We start from the raw sequence: 17868 nt of genomic DNA on the forward strand, positions 1-17868 counted from the left end.
AACCCTTGCTCTGCCTCCAGTCCGTTACTGCATCCCATATTCCTGCTATTCTTGCAGTTGGCATAGTCAGCAGGATGCAGTCCAACAGCACAGAGGGGGCAGTCCAAGTGGTTAGGTGAGCCCCAAGGGCCAGTATACAACTGGGGAGAATAATGAGTAAACTACCTTAGTTTACAGGGAGCAATATTCTGCTATGGAGCTGAACTGAGGGAGCCATGGGTATGTTGAGGATGTACCCCATGACCCCCGTAATGGAGGCAGAGATTGCCCTGATGGCTCTGGATGGAGAAGTGAGGACCTCCATGATGTTACAGCCTCCCCATGAGCATGATACCTTTATCAAGGTGCTATAGATTTTAGACAAGATGCATAGAGACCCCATGGATGTAGGAGAATTGCATGCGAGTCTAAGTCTATTTAGCCATATTCAAAGGGAGGGGGAGATTGTGACCCAATACATGAATGCGCTGCAGAAAAGTCATGCTGCAATTATCAAGTGAGGTGATGTAGGCATAGGACCCCCCGATATAGTTTTGCGAGACCAGTTGGTGACAGGCCTTAGAGATGTGCTGCTTAGGCAAGTTTTGTGTGAGCACCTGAAAGCTAATCTGCACATGACTTTTGCAGACATTGGGGCAGAGGTGCATAGGCTAGCAGAAGCAGGGGACTTCAGCCTTAACAGGGATGGTCCGGCGCCGCAAAGTACCTACTCCAACCGAGGAAGGGCCAGAGTGATCCCATGAATTACAACAGGGAATGCGGAAAATATTGGAAGAAATTGAGAGCGTAAAAGAAGCCCTTGCTGCCACCTTGGAGTTCAACGCCATACCCCAAGGTAACTCACGTCAACTGGTGAAAGAGGTTAGAGGAGAGGTGCGGAGCATGAAGACAACTTCAGTAGCAGCTTCAGAATTCAGCCCCATATCGTGGGGAGAAGAGCGAGGCGGAGGAGGTATATGCTTCCCGTAGAGGACGATTATCCCCACCAAAGCATCCACCAGACAGGCGCAGAAGTGGGTGTTGGAAGTGTGGAAGAGTGGGACACCTGTCCAAAAGTTGCCCTACCCAAGAAAGACGACAGAGAAGATCCGTTCACCCCTCTGAAGGTCCTGCTAATTGGAGAGAATACCACCCCTGGGAGAAAAGGTACGGTGAGAAGAGAGGAGCCGCACCCAGAGTCAGACAGAGCCACGAAGTCGGACGCCGAGAAGAGATGAAGGTGTTGACTGTCTACGGTGAGGTGTCTGCGCTGTCCAGACATGTGAAGGCGAAACTGGCAAAACTCCAAGTTGGATATGAAGGTCCCGTCAGGGAGGATCAACCTGAAGGGGAAGAAGAGGTGTCTACCTGAATAGTACACCAAAGTGTGTCGTGTCCCAGCCTGTTGCAAAAACGCAAAGAAGGGGAGAAAGAGTCAAATTTCCCTGTAATGCCCACTTCCACAATTCCAGATTGTGAGGAGGGAGAACCACTTGTTTCGTTCCTTGAAGGGATCCTGACCAGATGGAAAAGATGCAAAGTGTACATGAGACATCCTTCTGCAGCTGTAGATTATAAAGAGGAAGAATTTCTCGACCCGGCAGATGTTGACTCAGAAGAGGAACAGGTTTCAGAGATGACTTCTCCATTAAACTCGGATGTGCCCCTGTTTTCCCTGATCCAGCCTGAAGTTCTGAGTACCCCTAATGAGCAGAATCAGGAGGAGCTTAAAGTGCTCAGTGTGCACATAACAAACATTTTTGGCAGAATGTGATGCAAGAGAGGCAGAACTGGAGGCAAAAATTGTGGGCATCTGTCCCACTTTCAAAGAAGCACGAAAAGTTCTCACCCATGGAATGGCGATCTAAAGGAGTGGGGGAATGTAAGGGGGTCGACAGCCCTGTGGGTACCTGTGTGCCAGGTCCGGATCTAGAGAGGCTGCATCCCCTGTTCCCGGGGGGGAAGCCTGGGTGAGCCGGACCTTCCTCTATTGCCTGGTGGAAGCACTAGAGAGATGGACCTTCCTGCTCTCCCAGGAGGGTGGGCAGATAAAACCAGAAAGAGCCTGCAACAGGTCAGTTTGGCACGAATGGAGGGCAGCACACAGACAGGCGAGCTGTGCACTCCGCTTCCCCTGCCCCCACCACAGAGTACCAGCACTGCAACAGGTGGCATAGAGAGAGCCCCCGTCGCCTGCAAAACAGAGCAGAGCCATGAAAACAGAGCAGAGTCGTGCACACTAAGCAGACCAGAAGGACAGGGACTGCTGCACTGAGGAAGTCCTGGAGTACTTCAACAGTCCAGAGAGAGGAGTGCTCCATCCTGGGGGCACCAGCAGCAGCCAGGGAGAGAAGTGCTCCATCTTGGGAGCAGCAACATCATCAGTGTGCAGGCCAGCGCCCATGAGTTCTCCACCACCGACAGCGGGGATTAGATACAGATAGAGAGGTGCAGTGTGTTGGTGACTACCAGAGAGAAGCAGTGTGCCAGTGGTTGTCGGCCCTTGAGTCTTGGCATGATCCGGTAGCGCGCAACATAGTGAGAAGAGTGCAGCATGCCTAGTAGCTGACAGAGATCGAGGTGCCATGTGCTTCATGACTGTAAGTACAGTGCACGTGTTGCAAAGAGAGAACCAAGTACTGGAAAACTTGTGTAACCCACCTTACCAGCAAATACTTTCCCACTCATGGGAGACCCTGATTTTAACAGTTTATATTTGCAGAGCCACGTTGGGCTCGCATAGCACTGTGGCCCGTACCCTTGTCAGCCACTGCAGTATATGGACTAGGCTCAGTGGAAGGTACCGGAGACCGACCACTGCTGCCAGAAAACGGGGCATTGTTGCCCACAGAACCTTCCTGGAAAATACTCCGCGCCAGCCGTTGCCGGCACTATTGCGTTCCCAGTAGGAGTGACAGTTTGATGAACTCCTTTCACAATTGCTTCATAAGATCTGCCTTTCCTAGAACCATTATTCTTTACCTCCCAATATCCTTTGCCATGCATACCATTTATTCCCCTGTTTAACCTATTGCCTCCCTGTGTGGAGTATTCCCCTTTTATTAAACCTGTTAACCCTTGCTCTGCCTCTGGTCCGTTACTGCATTCTGCAGTCCTGTGATTTTTACACTTGATCCTCTTGAAACGGAGGGGGTTAGTCGTGGTTGAGCGTGGCAGTACTATCATACCCTGGCCCTCTGCTTCATAAACACATTGTCCCTTCTGTGGTGCGCTTGCTTGTACATTAGGGTCCTTCTCAGTCTGCTAGGGCTCCGTTCCTTTAGGAACCAGATAATGACAGGCAGAGTCCACATTCAGTTTAAAAAAAAAAACACTTTACTCAGTTCTTTACACAGCTCGTCCAGTTTAGTTAAAGAGAAAATACAAGATTCTTCACAAAGTATAACCTTTCCTTCTCCTGTGCTATCCCTCACTCCACCAGGAATATCGTGGGGTCGCACCATCGTCTTCGGTACTGCACCTTTCTGACTGGCCAGCCTAACTCTCTTCAGGAGTTCCGTTTTGCCCCGGACATTTAGGATAGTTCCTACTAAATTAGCTTCTACTATCTTGATGCTGCCTTATATTCCTCCACCACCATGTGACTGGCAGCCCATAAGCCCTGGATGGTTGGGCTCCCAGCTTCAATGCTGCGTGACAAAACTGCCCTGTCCTGGCTCCCAGCCTTCTCTGACTAACTGCAGGAAGTTCCCCCAGCTTACACCAAGTTGGCCCCTCCTAATTACCTAACTCCTATTGGTCTTTCTTATCCTATTATGCCACCCTCTAGTGAGCTAATCTGGGTACTACACTTTCCCTACATTTATACAATAGGAGGAACATATGTACATTACATTAGACATTATAGCAGCATTGTCAGACATATGAGGCAATATGTATATATACAGGACATTACACAACATAACATTACCACAAGAAAAATACCAGTCCTTCTGGGACGTATTATTATCTTTATTTTTATATAGCGCTAACATATTCTGCAATGCTTTACACACATTATCATCGTTGTCCCCAATGGGGCTCACAATCTAAATTGCCTATCAGTATGTCTTTGGAATGTGGGAGGAAACTGGAGTACCCAGAGGAAACCCACGCAAACACCGGGAGAAGATACAAACTCCTTGCAGATGTTGTCTGTGTTGGGATTTGAACCCAGGACCCCAGCGCTGCAAGGCTATATGTAAGGAATGTGGGGCATGAACCAGTCTCTGTACCCTGTCATGATCTCCATGGCCAGAGAACTAGCATAAGCCTCTATAGGAACAAGCTCTTGGAAGATGTAACTGTACTGACCATGAACTAAACCTACCGCATCATCTAGAAGTAGCCAGGTAGCATGTCCTACTTTTTATCCCTATATGCCCAGCGCCGGCCGGAGAACTAAATAATGCTAGCAGAGGGAAATATAAGACCTGACTCACCTCTAGAGAAATGCCCAAAAGGAGACAGAAGCCCCCCACATATATTGGCGGTGATATGAGATGAAACAACAAACGCAGCAGGAAAATAGTTTTAGCAAATTTGAGGTCCGCTTTCTAGATAGCAGAAGACAGAAAGCATACTTTCATGGTCAGTAGAAAACCCTAACAAAACACATCCAGAAATTACTTTAGGACTCTGGCATTAACTCATAATACCAGAGTGGCAATTCCTGATCAACAAGAGCTTTCCAGACACAGTAACGAAACTGCAGCTGTGAACTGGAACCAAAATACAAAAACAAAACATGGACGAATGTCCAACTTATCTAGTAGATGTCTGGGAGCAGGAACAAGCACAGAGAGGCTTCTGATAACATTGTTGACCGGCAAGCATCTAACAGAGAAGCCAGGTTATATAGCGACACCCAGATCTAATCAGAACAGGTGAACAGGGAAGATGATGTCACAAGTTCAATTCCACCAGTAGCCACCGGGGGAGCCCAGAATCCAAATTCACAACAGTACCCCCCCCTCAAGGAGGGGGCACCGAACCCTCACCAGAACCACCAGGGCGATCAGGATGGGCCCTATGAAAGGCACGAACCAGATCAGAGGCATGAACATCAGATGCAGTGACCCAAGAATTATCCTCCTGGCCGTATCCCTTCCACTTGACCAGATACTGGAGTCTCCGTCTGGAAACACGGGAGTCTAGGATTTTTTCCACAACGTACTCCAACTCACCCTCAACCAACACCGGAGCAGGAGGCTCAACGGAAGGCACAACCGGTGCCTCATACCTGCGCAATAACGACCGATGAAAAACGTTATGAATAGAAAAGGATGCAGGGAGGTCCAAACGGAAGGAAACAGGGTTAAGAATCTCCAATATTTTATACGGACCGATGAACCGAGGCTTAAACTTAGGAGATGAGACCCTCATAGGGACAAAACGAGAAGACAACCACACCAAATCTCCAACACAAAGCCGAGGACCAACACGACGGTGACGGTTGGCAAAAAGCTGAGTCCTCTCCTGGGACAACTTTAAATTGTCCATCACCTGCCCCCAGATATGATGCAATCTCTCCACCACCGCATCCACTCCAGGACAATCCGAGGATTCCATCTGACCGGAGGAAAATCGAGGATGGAACCCCGAATTACAGAAAAACGGGGAAACCAAGGTGGCAGAGCTGGCCCGATTATTGAGGGCGAACTCCGCCAATGGCAAAAAAGCAACCCAATCATCCTGGTCAGCAGACACAAAACACCTCAGATATGTCTCCAGGGTCTGATTAGTCCGCTCGGTCTGGCCATTAGTCTGAGGGTGAAAAGCAGACGAAAAAGACAAATCTATGCCCATCCTAGCACAAAATGCCCGCCAAAATCTAGACACAAATTGGGTTCCTCTGTCAGAAACGATATTCTCAGGAATACCATGCAAACGAACAACATTTTGAAAAAACAGGGGCACCAACTCGGAAGAAGAAGGCAATTTGGGCAGGGGAACCAAATGAACCATCTTAGAAAAACGGTCACACACCACCCAGATGACAGACATCTTCTGAGAAACAGGCAGATCTGAAATAAAATCCATCGAGATGTGTGTCCAAGGCCTCTTAGGAATAGGCAAGGGCAACAATAATCCACTAGCCCGAGAACAACAAGGCTTGGCCCGAGCACAAACGTCACAAGACTGCACAAAGCCTCGCACATCTCGTGACAGGGAAGGCCACCAGAAGGATCTTGCCACCAAATCCCTGGTACCAAAAATTCCAGGATGACCTGCCAACGCAGAAGAATGCACCTCAGAGATGACTTTACTGGTCCAATCATCAGGAACAAACAGCCTATCAGGCGGACAACGATCCGGTCTATCCGCCTGAAACTCCTGCAAGGCCCGCCGCAGGTCTGGAGAAACGGCTGACAAGATAACTCCCTCCTTAAGAATACCTGTGGGGTCAGAGTTGCCAGGTGAATCAGGCTCAAAACTCCTAGAAAGGGCATCCGCCTTAACATTCTTAGAACCTGGTAGGTACGATACCACAAAATTAAACCGAGAAAAAAATAATGACCAGCGCGCCTGTCTAGGATTCAGGCGCCTGGCGGTCTCAAGATAAATAAAATTTTTGTGGTCAGTCAATACCATCACCTGATGTCTGGCCCCCTCGAGCCAATGGCGCCACTCCTCAAACGCCCACTTCATGGCCAAAAGCTCCCGATTCCCAACATCATAATTCCGCTCAGCGGGCGAAAATTTACGGGAAAAGAAGGCACAAGGCCTCATCACGGCGCAGTCAGAACTTTTCTGCGACAACACTGCCCCAGCTCCGATCTCAGAAGCGTCGACCTCAACCTGAAAAGGAAGAGTCACATCAGGCTGACGCAACACAGGGGCAGAAGAAAAACGGCGCTTAAGCTCCTGAAAGGCCTCCACAGCATCAGGGGACCAATTAGCAACATCAGCACCCTGTCTAGTCAAATCGGTCAATGGCTTAACGACATCCGAAAAACCAGAAATAAATCGACGATAAAAGTTGGCAAAGCCCAAAAATTTCTGAAGACTTTTAAGAGAAGAGGGCTGCGTCCAATCACAAATAGCTTGAACCTTAACAGGATCCATCTCAATGGAAGAGGGAGAAAAAATATATCCCAAAAAGGAAATTCTCTGAACCCCAAAAACGCACTTAGAACCCTTGACACACAGAGAATTAGACCGCAAAACCTGAAAAACCCTCTTAACTTGCCGGACATGAGAGTCCCAGTCATCCGAAAAAATCAGAATATCATCCAGATACACAATCATAAATTTATCCAAAAAATCGCGGAAAATATCATGCATAAAGGACTGGAAGACTGAAGGGGCATTAGAAAGACCAAAAGGCATCACCAAATACTCAAAGTGGCCCTCGGGCGTATTAAATGCGGTTTTCCACTCATCCCCCTGCCTGATCCGCACCAAATTATACGCCCCACGGAGATCAATCTTAGAGAACCACTTGGCCCCCTTTATGCGAGCAAACAAATCAGTCAGCAACGGCAATGGGTATTGATATTTAACCGTGATTTTATTCAAAAGCCGATAATCAATACATGGTCTCAAAGAGCCGTCTTTTTTTGACACAAAGAAAAAACCGGCTCCTAAGGGAGATGACGATGGACGAATATGTCCCTTTTCCAAGGACTCCTTTATATATTCTCGCATAGCAGTATGTTCAGGCACAGACAGATTAAATAAACGACCCTTTGGGTATTTACTACCCGGAATTAAATCTATAGCACAATCGCACTCCCGGTGCGGAGGTAGTGAACCCAGCTTGGGTTCTTCAAAGACGTCACGATAATCAGACAGGAACTCAGGGATTTCAGAGGGAATAGATGATGAAATGGACACCAAAGGTACGTCCCCATGAGTCCCCTTACATCCCCAGCTCAACACAGACATAGCTCTCCAGTCAAGGACTGGGTTGTGAGACTGCAGCCATGGCAATCCCAGCACCAAATCCTCATGTAGATTATACAGCACTAGAAAACGAATAGTCTCCTGGTGATCCGGATTAATACACATAGTCACTTGTGTCCAGTATTGTGGTTTATTATTAGCCAATGGGGTGGAGTCAATCCCCTTCAGAGGAATAAGAGTTTCCAAAGGCTCTAAATCATACCCACAACGATTGGCAAAGGACCAATCCATAAGACTCAAAGCGGCGCCAGAGTCGATATAGGCGTCAGTAGTAATAGATGACAAAGAGCAAATCAGGGTCACAGACAAAATAAATTTAGACTGTAAAGTGCCAATGGAAACAGATTTATCAAGCTTTTTAGTACGTTTAGAGCATGCTGATATAACATGAGTAGAATCCCCACAATAGAAACACAACCCATTTTTCCGTCTAAAATTCTGCCGCTCGCTTCTGGACAGAATTCTATCACACTGCATGCTTTCTGGCGTCTTCTCAGTGGACACCGCCAGATGGTGCACTGGTTTGCGCTCCCGCAGACGCCTATCGATCTGAATGGCCATTGTCATGGACTCATTCAGACTTGCAGGCACAGGGAACCCCACCATAACATCCTTAATGGCATCAGAGAGACCTTCTCTGAAAATAGCCGCCAAGGCACACTCATTCCACTGAGTAAGCACAGACCATTTACGGAATCTTTGGCAGTAAATTTCAGCTTCATCTTGCCCCTGCGATAGGGACATCAAAGTTTTTTCTGCCTGAAGTTCCAAATGAGGTTCCTCATACAGCAAGCCCAAGGCCAAAAAAAACGCATCCACATTGCGCAACGCAGGATCCCCTGGTGCCAATGCAAAAGCCCAGTCTTGAGGGTCGCCGCGGAGCAAGGAAATCACAATCCCAACCTGCTGTGCAGGGTCTCCAGCAGAACGAGATTTCAGGGACAAAAATAGCTTACAATTATTTCTAAAATTCTGAAAGCTAGATCTATTCCCTGAGAAGAATTCCGGCAAAGGAATTCTCGGCTCAGATACCGGAGCATGAATAATAAAATCTTGCAAATTTTGTACTTTCGTGGTGAGATTATTCAAACCTGCAGTTACACTCTGAAGATCCATTATTAACAGGTGAACACAAAGCCATTCAAAGATTATAAGGAGAGAGAAAAAAAATAAAGACTGCAGCATAGACAGACTGGCAAGTGATCCAATTAAGAGCACAGAGAAAAAAAAAAAAAAAAAAAAACTCTCAGCAGACTTCTTATTTCTCTCCTTTCTCAGCCAAGGATTTTAACCCTTTAGTGGGCCGGTCAAACTGTCATGATCTCCATGGCCAGAGAACTAGCATAAGCCTCTATAGGAACAAGCTCTTGGAAGATGTAACTGTACTGACCATGAACTAAACCTACCGCATCATCTAGAAGTAGCCAGGTAGCATGTCCTACTTTTTATCCCTATATGCCCAGCGCCGGCCGGAGAACTAAATAATGCTAGCAGAGGGAAATATAAGACCTGACTCACCTCTAGAGAAATGCCCAAAAGGAGACAGAAGCCCCCCACATATATTGGCGGTGATATGAGATGAAACAACAAACGCAGCAGGAAAATAGTTTTAGCAAATTTGAGGTCCGCTTTCTAGATAGCAGAAGACAGAAAGCATACTTTCATGGTCAGTAGAAAACCCTAACAAAACACATCCAGAAATTACTTTAGGACTCTGGCATTAACTCATAATACCAGAGTGGCAATTCCTGATCAACAAGAGCTTTCCAGACACAGTAACGAAACTGCAGCTGTGAACTGGAACCAAAATACAAAAACAAAACATGGACGAATGTCCAACTTATCTAGTAGATGTCTGGGAGCAGGAACAAGCACAGAGAGGCTTCTGATAACATTGTTGACCGGCAAGCATCTAACAGAGAAGCCAGGTTATATAGCGACACCCAGATCTAATCAGAACAGGTGAACAGGGAAGATGATGTCACAAGTTCAATTCCACCAGTAGCCACCGGGGGAGCCCAGAATCCAAATTCACAACAGTACCCCCGTACACTTGCATATTTGAATATGGTTACCTATCCTAAGAAAGAACAGCAAATATGAAAGAGTGGAAAAAATATTTAGCTATGTTACAGCAGAGGCATAATTTAAAAGCTCCTTAGTCCCAGTACAAAATCTGCAACCTTCCATGTGTCATTTATGATCATGTGGCAGTAATTTGGGGAGAGGCATAGAAACGCACATACATAAACTCTATTTTACATATTTTTTTATTTCTCTTTTTTATTACTTTCCTTATAAAATGTTCAATATTTTCACGTGTAATAAACACTGAGAGCTCTTTATTGCCATCTTGTGGATTAAAATATATTACAGCTCTGCTCTATGAAAGGTTACAATATGCATAACAGAATGTGATTTTTATGTATTTAGCCTGACTTCAGGGCTGTACATCAACAATTATGACAAGTCTAAGTGCTGTAAATGGCTATATACTTCAACAATGTTTATAAGTTGTATTATCTTTATTAGAAATTAATAATTGGGTTTAAAAATAGTGAAGCATTTTCCCTGATTTAATTCATGCAATTCTACTTATGTTTTGAACTGTGTGACTTTGCTACTAATTGTGTTATATTTTAGAAATACAGGAAGGAAAAAGAGACAAACAATCCAATATAAAACATAACTAATTTTATTCAATACATGATTAAAAACATCAATAAATACATACAAGTATATTGAAAAAATAGACAAAACGAATGATGTGGAACAATGGTAAAAATAGCACCAAGACACATCAACTATATAATTGTCTAAGGGTCACTTCCGTCTGTCTGTCCTTCTGTGTGTCTGTCACGGATATTCATTGGTCGTGGCCTCTGTCTGTCATGGAAATCCAAGTCGCTGATTGGTCATGGCAAAACGCCCACGACCATTGCCACGACCAATCAGCGACGCGCACAGTCCGGAAGAAAATGGCCGCTCCTTACTCCCCGCACTCAGTGCCTGGCGCCCGCATGCTCCCCTCCGGTCACCGCTCACACAGGGTTAATCCCGGCGATAATGGACCGCATTATGCCACGGGTAACGCACTTCATTACCGCTGCTATTAACCCTGTGTGACCAAGTTTTTACTATTGATGCAGCCTATGCAGCGTCAATAGTAAAAACATCTAATGTTAAAAATAATTAAAAAAATAAAAAATCATTAGATACTCACCTCCCGCCGCCTTTCCTGCTCCTCGCGATGCTCCGGCCGGTCCATGCAAGCGGCACATTCCGGTGGCAAGGATGGTCTGGGAGAAGGACCTGCCATGACGTCATGGTCATGTGACCGCGACGTCATCACAAGTCCTCCGTGCCTGCGCGAGCAGGACCTGCCATGATGTCACGTTCACGTGACCGCGACGTCATCACACCCTGGGACCGGAAGCAGCCGCCTGTACCCCACACAGGCGACAGAACTACAACGCACCTGCGGAAGGTGAGTATATGTTTATTTTTTTAACCTGTGACATACGTGGCTGGGCAATATATTACATAGCTGGACAATATACTACGTGACTACCCAATATACCACGTGGCTGGGCAATATACTACGTGACTCTGTGCTGTATACTACGTCACTGGGCAATATACTACGTCGCTGGGCAATATACTACGTTGCTGGGCAATATACTACGTCGCTGGGCAATATACTACGTTGCTGGGCAATATACTACGTCGCTGGGCAATACATTACGTGGCTGGGCAATATACCACGTGGCTGGGCAATATACTACGTGACTCTGTGCTGTATACTACGTCACTGGGCAATATACTACGTCGCTGGGCAATATACTACGTTGCTGGGCAATATACTACGTCGCTGGGCAATATACTACGTTGCTGGGCAATATACTACGTCGCTGGGCAATACATTACGTGGCTGGGCAATATACTACGTGGCTGGGCAATATACTACGTGGCTGGGCAATATACTACGTGACAGGGTAATATACTATGTGGCTGGGCAATATACTACATGGCTGGGCAATATACTACGTGGCTGGGCAATATACTACGTGGCTGGACAATATACTACATGGCTGGGCAATATACTACGTGGACATGCATATTCTAGAATACCCGATGCGTTAGAATCGGGCCACCATCTAGTAAGAGAATAAATATAGAGTGGATGGGGGACCCGTAAAGAAGGCTGCATTATATATAAAGTGCCAGTGCTTGTGTTATTCCTGGCTATTCATCCAATGCTTTCACCATTCAATTGTCAATTTCAAATTCAATTGAAATCTCAATACAACATAATAGAACATCAGAGTCAAAAAGACGCAGTTTTAGTACAGTATTAGTAACCGATACACCGAGTAATAGAAGACACGGGTAGAGAACACCAATGAACAGACAGTATATACAACTACCTCCTATAAAAGGAGGGTCTTACCCATGATCTCCACACTGGTCAGGTGCAGGCAGCCCCAACACGCGTTTCGCGTGGGCTTCCTCTGGGAACTGTGATTATATGCGCATCGCTCCTGTTTATATACAGAGCTTCCTGTCGGTAGATCATTATGTCAGCCTATGCATAGTACTCCATGCTCCAGCCGATACATCACATCTGGTCTCGGCGCCAGTACAGCTGGGTGGGGGGAATACCCCTGTGATGTCTCTGCTCAGAGCGCATTGGGAAAAAGAGACCATCCGTGATGCTCCGCCTGTCAGCGCGTACTTGGAATGTTCTCAAATGTCGCTGGCACCATCTTACATATGGGAAAGATTAGCCAGGTCATGAACGATACAAAAATATCTTTCTGCAACCCACACACAGTTGCTATACGATATCCCACTGTACCACATACCTACCAGTGGGCCTACAATTCCAGGGTAAGATGAAAGCATAATTCATCGTCATATCAAACATATTTATAGTGACAGTGCCATAATAATTAAATGTGACAGTGAACATAATTATGTGAAATGCATCAAAAGGAATATAAGATGACTAATAACATCTATAATTTAAAGTGAAATCAGTTGAAAATATAGCAATGAGAAAATAATAACTACAACAAAGTGTCACAACATACTGACAGATCCAATCAAACCTATCCAATACTATAATATTTGATACAATAGTGAGCATCATGTGAAACTAGAACTAAAAAAAATTATTATTATATGGATAAGCTATATACATAATCCATCTAAAATATATATATATATCTAATAAAATGCAATCTGTTCCATGAAATTCTATATCCCGGAAATAAAAAATTTGATGACCACATATTCAGTGACGGTTGGCACATCCAGGGTCACACACCCACCTAAAGATAGATGTCAGAAACTGCACATGCGGACTCCCAACCCACAACAACAGAAAAGACATACAGATCACCTGAATTATGCACACTATAAGTAACAGTCAAAATAATCAGAAGGTCGGCACATGGAGATATAACTTTCAAAGCATTTGGGAGAGTATTGGGAGAATGTCATATGTTCTAATGAAACCAAAGTAGAACTGTTTGGTAGAAACAAATCTCGTCGTGTTTGGAGGATACAGAATGCTGAGTTGCATCCAAAGAACACCATACCTACTGTGAAGCATGGGGTGGGAATTATGCTTTGGGGCTGTTTCTCTGCAAAGAGACCAGGACGACTGATCCGTGTACATGAAAGAATAAATGGGGGCCTTGTATCCTGAGATTTTGACAGCAAACCTCTTTCGATCAGCAAGGCCATTGAAGATGAAATGAAGTGAGTGACTTTGCAAGAATCACATGAAGGTTCTGGAGTGGCCTAGCCAGTCTCCAGATCTCAACACCATAGAAAACCTTTGCTGGGAGTTGAAAGCCCGTGTTGCCCAGCAACAGGCCCAAAACATCGCTGCTCTAGAGGAGATCTACATGGAGGAATGGGCCAACATACCACCAACAGTGTGTGCCAACCTTGTGAAGACTTACAGAAAACGTTTGACCTCTGTCATTGGCAGCAGAGGATATATAACAAAATATTGAGACGAACGTTTGTTAATGACCAAATACTTATTTTCAACCATAATTTGCAAAATAAATCTTGCCCAATCAGACAAGGTGATTTTCTGGATTTGTTTTCTCATTTTGACTCTCATAGTTGTGGTCTACCTATGATGTCAATTACAGGCCTCTCTCATCTTTTTTTTAAGTGGCAGAACTTCCACTATTGGTGGCTGACTAAATACTAATTTCCCCACTATAAGTACTATGCAAAATTAATATTAATCTTTATTAATAGATAGCCTAGCGAAGTGCCTGTACTTGCGTTCCACCGGATCTCAAGCCAAAGTAGCCTCATATGGCATCAGGCAAAGATCATGCGTGCGCCGACTACGGACATGTCCCCAGCTCACTGACTGCTTCGGCAATAAAGAACACAGTGAACCACATGAATATCCACTGCTCCATTGGCCAGCCCGCTCTATATATGTACTGACCTCCCTTCCCAACACATGTCTCCTGAGAAAGTGACCACACGAAAATAGGGTTTTGCAGCCTCTGATCTGTTATTTGGATTTTCTATATGGTTTTTTTGGTTTTAATATTTATTAATAGTGATTAATATTAATTTTACATGGTACTTATACTCTTGTTTTAATCAAGAGGTTTCTAATGTATTCTACATACTGTACCATAGTTTTTAAAGTATTTTCTTTTTGTCTGGAGTAAAGTATACAGTGAACTGTTTGATGGTCTCCAGGGAGTATCCATCCTTGACTCTCTGCATGGGAAGCCTGTCCTTACTGCTCTGTCTTCATTGTTGTTGGGGCACACATTAACACACCACACATCCCCAAACCTCTTCCTTCAGAAATTGTAAAAGTAGATTTCTTTATTTTCTTCAAACTTTCTTTTTATAACATAGGAAATTTCAAGACTTTGTCACAGCACAGTAGCACTGCCGTCACACATAATCGGGATACACTGGGGATTTGGGATCAATCATTCCACCTTCAGAGTAAAAAGTGCCTCTCTAGGGGGTTTAGAAGTATAACAAGACAAAGGCAGGAACAGCCACCGAGCTTACTGACAAAGCTGACAGATATTTGCAAACTTGTAAAGAAGCCTTGGAAAACTGAGAGATAAGACACAGACATCTCTTTGATAATGTATTTGTATTCACTAAAAACCAAAGTAAGTTACATGAAAGAATCTCTAAAGATCCTCAAACTGTGAGATATTCTATCGTTTTGTAGCAGGAAATTGTCGAGATAAACCTTTCCATGAGTTGTCAGGTAGACATTCAAAACATGCAGTAAACTTAATATCATGTCTCAACAGATGGAAGAGTTGTGGCTTCATTTAGAAGAGCTGTAGGTCTTATCTCTCTTGTATGAAATCTCAAGATATCATGAAATACATCCCTGGTTATCTACAGCCAATATGGACTGTGTTCTTCATGCTAGTTTTCCCTTCTGTTGTAGATCACGGCCTCTGCACTGCCTGGAAGATATGAAGTTCACCAGAGGAGAAATCTGCATCATGGAATAATGGTGCAAAAATAATTTCCAGTTGGATATCAGGCGACAGCTCGCGATGGAGCTTAATAACGTTTAACATCTTAAAGACACAGTTTTAGAGTATGATCGCATGACATATTTTTCAGGCAGATTCTAAATGGAAAAGTGCTTAAGAAATGCTAAAAAGAATAAAACATATGCACTGCAGTGACAAGATGACTCATTGTGCCTATTTCATCTTTTGGAGCTTTTTTATTATTTATTATGCTTTGCTTATTTAGTGCTATCATAATCCACAGCACTTTACAGACATTATCATCACTGTCCTCATTGGGGTCACAATCTAAATTCCCTATCGGTATTTCTATGGAGTGTGGAATTAATCTAGAGGAAACCCACTCAAATATCGGGAGAACATACAAACTCCTTGCGGGTCTTGTCCTCTGCGGTATTTGAATACAAAGAAGACACTTCAGGATAAACACAGCCAATGTTTTTCTATAGTAGATTCTGTGTCAAAAACACAGTGACTAAGTTGGTGTGTAAAAGCCACTGCGTGCAACGTGCACTTAAAAGGCTGTCTGGGCAAACAGTATTAAGGACCTATCTATGGACTGGGCCATCAATAGCAGATTAGTGAGGGTCCGTCATCCGGCATCCTCACTGATTAGCTGCTTTTGTTCCAGTGCCAGCCTGATGTAAATCCCTTAAATGGAGCTGCTGAGCAGCCACTGTCGGCCGTTTACCGCTACAGCAGCATAGCTCCTATTCGAGTAGAAACTGTGCTCCGGTAGTCAGCAATAGTCAGCAGCCCCATTCAAAATGTTTATATCAGTCTGGCAACAAAACAAAAGCAACTGATCAGTGGACTTCCAGATTTGGGACCCCACCGATCTGCTATTGATGACCTATCGTGGAGAGAGGTTATCAGTACCATATGCCCAGAAAACTCCTTTACATATGTTATGCAGGACTTTCATTATTTTTTTGTATGGGTCTAAGAACTAACAGGCAAGAAGTTGCTAAATACCTGCCTTTTCGACCCGTCAACAATTTCTGACAATTTCTTCCACTCTGTTCTACCTATGGGGGTCTCTGTCAAAGTCAAGCTGATTGACAGCCAGCATGCCACTACCTATCTGCAGAAAGCTGGATGTCAGTCAATCAGTATGACGTTGGCAGTCATGCCCAGTTGACAGAGTAGATTGGAAGATAATTTGCTGCTCTGTTGATGAAAGGTAAAATGAAGAAGGGAAATTGATTGCTGAGCCGACATAGATTGACCCTGTGCTGAACAGGCAAGTAGTTAGTAACTTGCATCATGCTTAACTTTCTCTTCCATTCTAAAAACTGACACAGAAGGGAAAGAAGCTCAGATGGACACCATAATATCAAATGGAGCCCCTGTGCTTTTATTTGGATAATTTATGTAAATGATCTGTTTATTCTGTTTTAATTTCCTAAAAGTAGAATAGACTTAAAGATTGACACAATGTATTTGTGAACATAGTCTTATTTTGCAAAAGTATTTAAAAAATTACAGTACATATGTAGTATAATCACTCGTATAATACAATTAGTGTTTTGTTTAAAAAGAAAAGTGAGAAACATAAAAATGTCTAAAAAAAACTAGTAGAATTCCTTTTTTTCAAAATTGTCCCCTAACACCCACCCCCCAAAAAAGGTAGTTAGCAATATGTATGTACTCTAAAATGGATAGATTAAAATGGTTTTCATCTTATTGCTGTCACGCACAGTGTAGATTGAACTAAGTGCAACATAAAGGGATAAGGGGAAGGGAGGTCCAACAGTGGGGAAGCAGAGAGTGGAGACCCCTAGGCAGATGTAACATCACCCTGTCTGCCCTAAGAGACCCTAAATAGGTTCTGCACCTATCATCGAGCAGGATACCTAGTCCCTGTCAGACCCTAGCAGTAAGCCCTGCTTAGGAAAGGAAGTGTTAAATGCTGATTGAACCCCAAGAACACTACAGACAGCTAGGATACATAAAACAAGGGGAAATTTAGCTTGAGTAGACTCAGAATGAAACACCGTCATCCTTCAAACTCCAAAGATGGCGCTATCTGACTGCTGCAGCTCCAAGCCTCAACAGGTAAGTGCAAATAGAAAATAACACCTGCAATTCCCTACAGGAAGTTGGGAGTTATAAACACCCAGATCCAGGTGACACCATTAAGGTCGGGGGAAGTGACCACTAGTCTGCAAGGCCAACTACTGAGACCTTCTGCTGCCAGATGCAGTGCAATTGTCTGCAGCCTCTGACACTCCTATGACAGTACCCTGTTATGATCCTAGTGGTAGAGGATCTCAGGAGTTCCAGCTAAGTCCGCAAACACAAAAACCAGCTCATAGGGAAGTGGTAACTTGGCTGACCGCATATCTGATCCTGGCACAACAACTAGAAGTAGCCGGGGAACGTACCTACGTTGATTCTAGACATCTCGCACCAGCCGGAG

At 44.6% G+C, this 17868-nt stretch overlaps 1 long non-coding RNA gene across 2 annotated transcripts in view; it reads left to right on the plus strand.

Moving 5' to 3' along the window:
- LOC143809670 (uncharacterized) overlaps positions 1–15504 on the plus strand; it is a 220771-nt gene extending 205267 nt beyond the window's left edge. For both annotated transcript variants that reach the window (XR_013222381.1, XR_013222383.1), the window contains one exon: positions 15356–15504. This is a non-coding gene — a long non-coding RNA (uncharacterized LOC143809670). The remainder of the gene's footprint in view (positions 1–15355) is intronic.
- Positions 15505–17868: the final 2364 nt, after the last annotated feature.

This window comes from Ranitomeya variabilis, chromosome 2, assembly GCF_051348905.1.
Source record: "Ranitomeya variabilis isolate aRanVar5 chromosome 2, aRanVar5.hap1, whole genome shotgun sequence".
Taxonomy (NCBI): Eukaryota; Metazoa; Chordata; class Amphibia; order Anura; family Dendrobatidae; genus Ranitomeya; species Ranitomeya variabilis.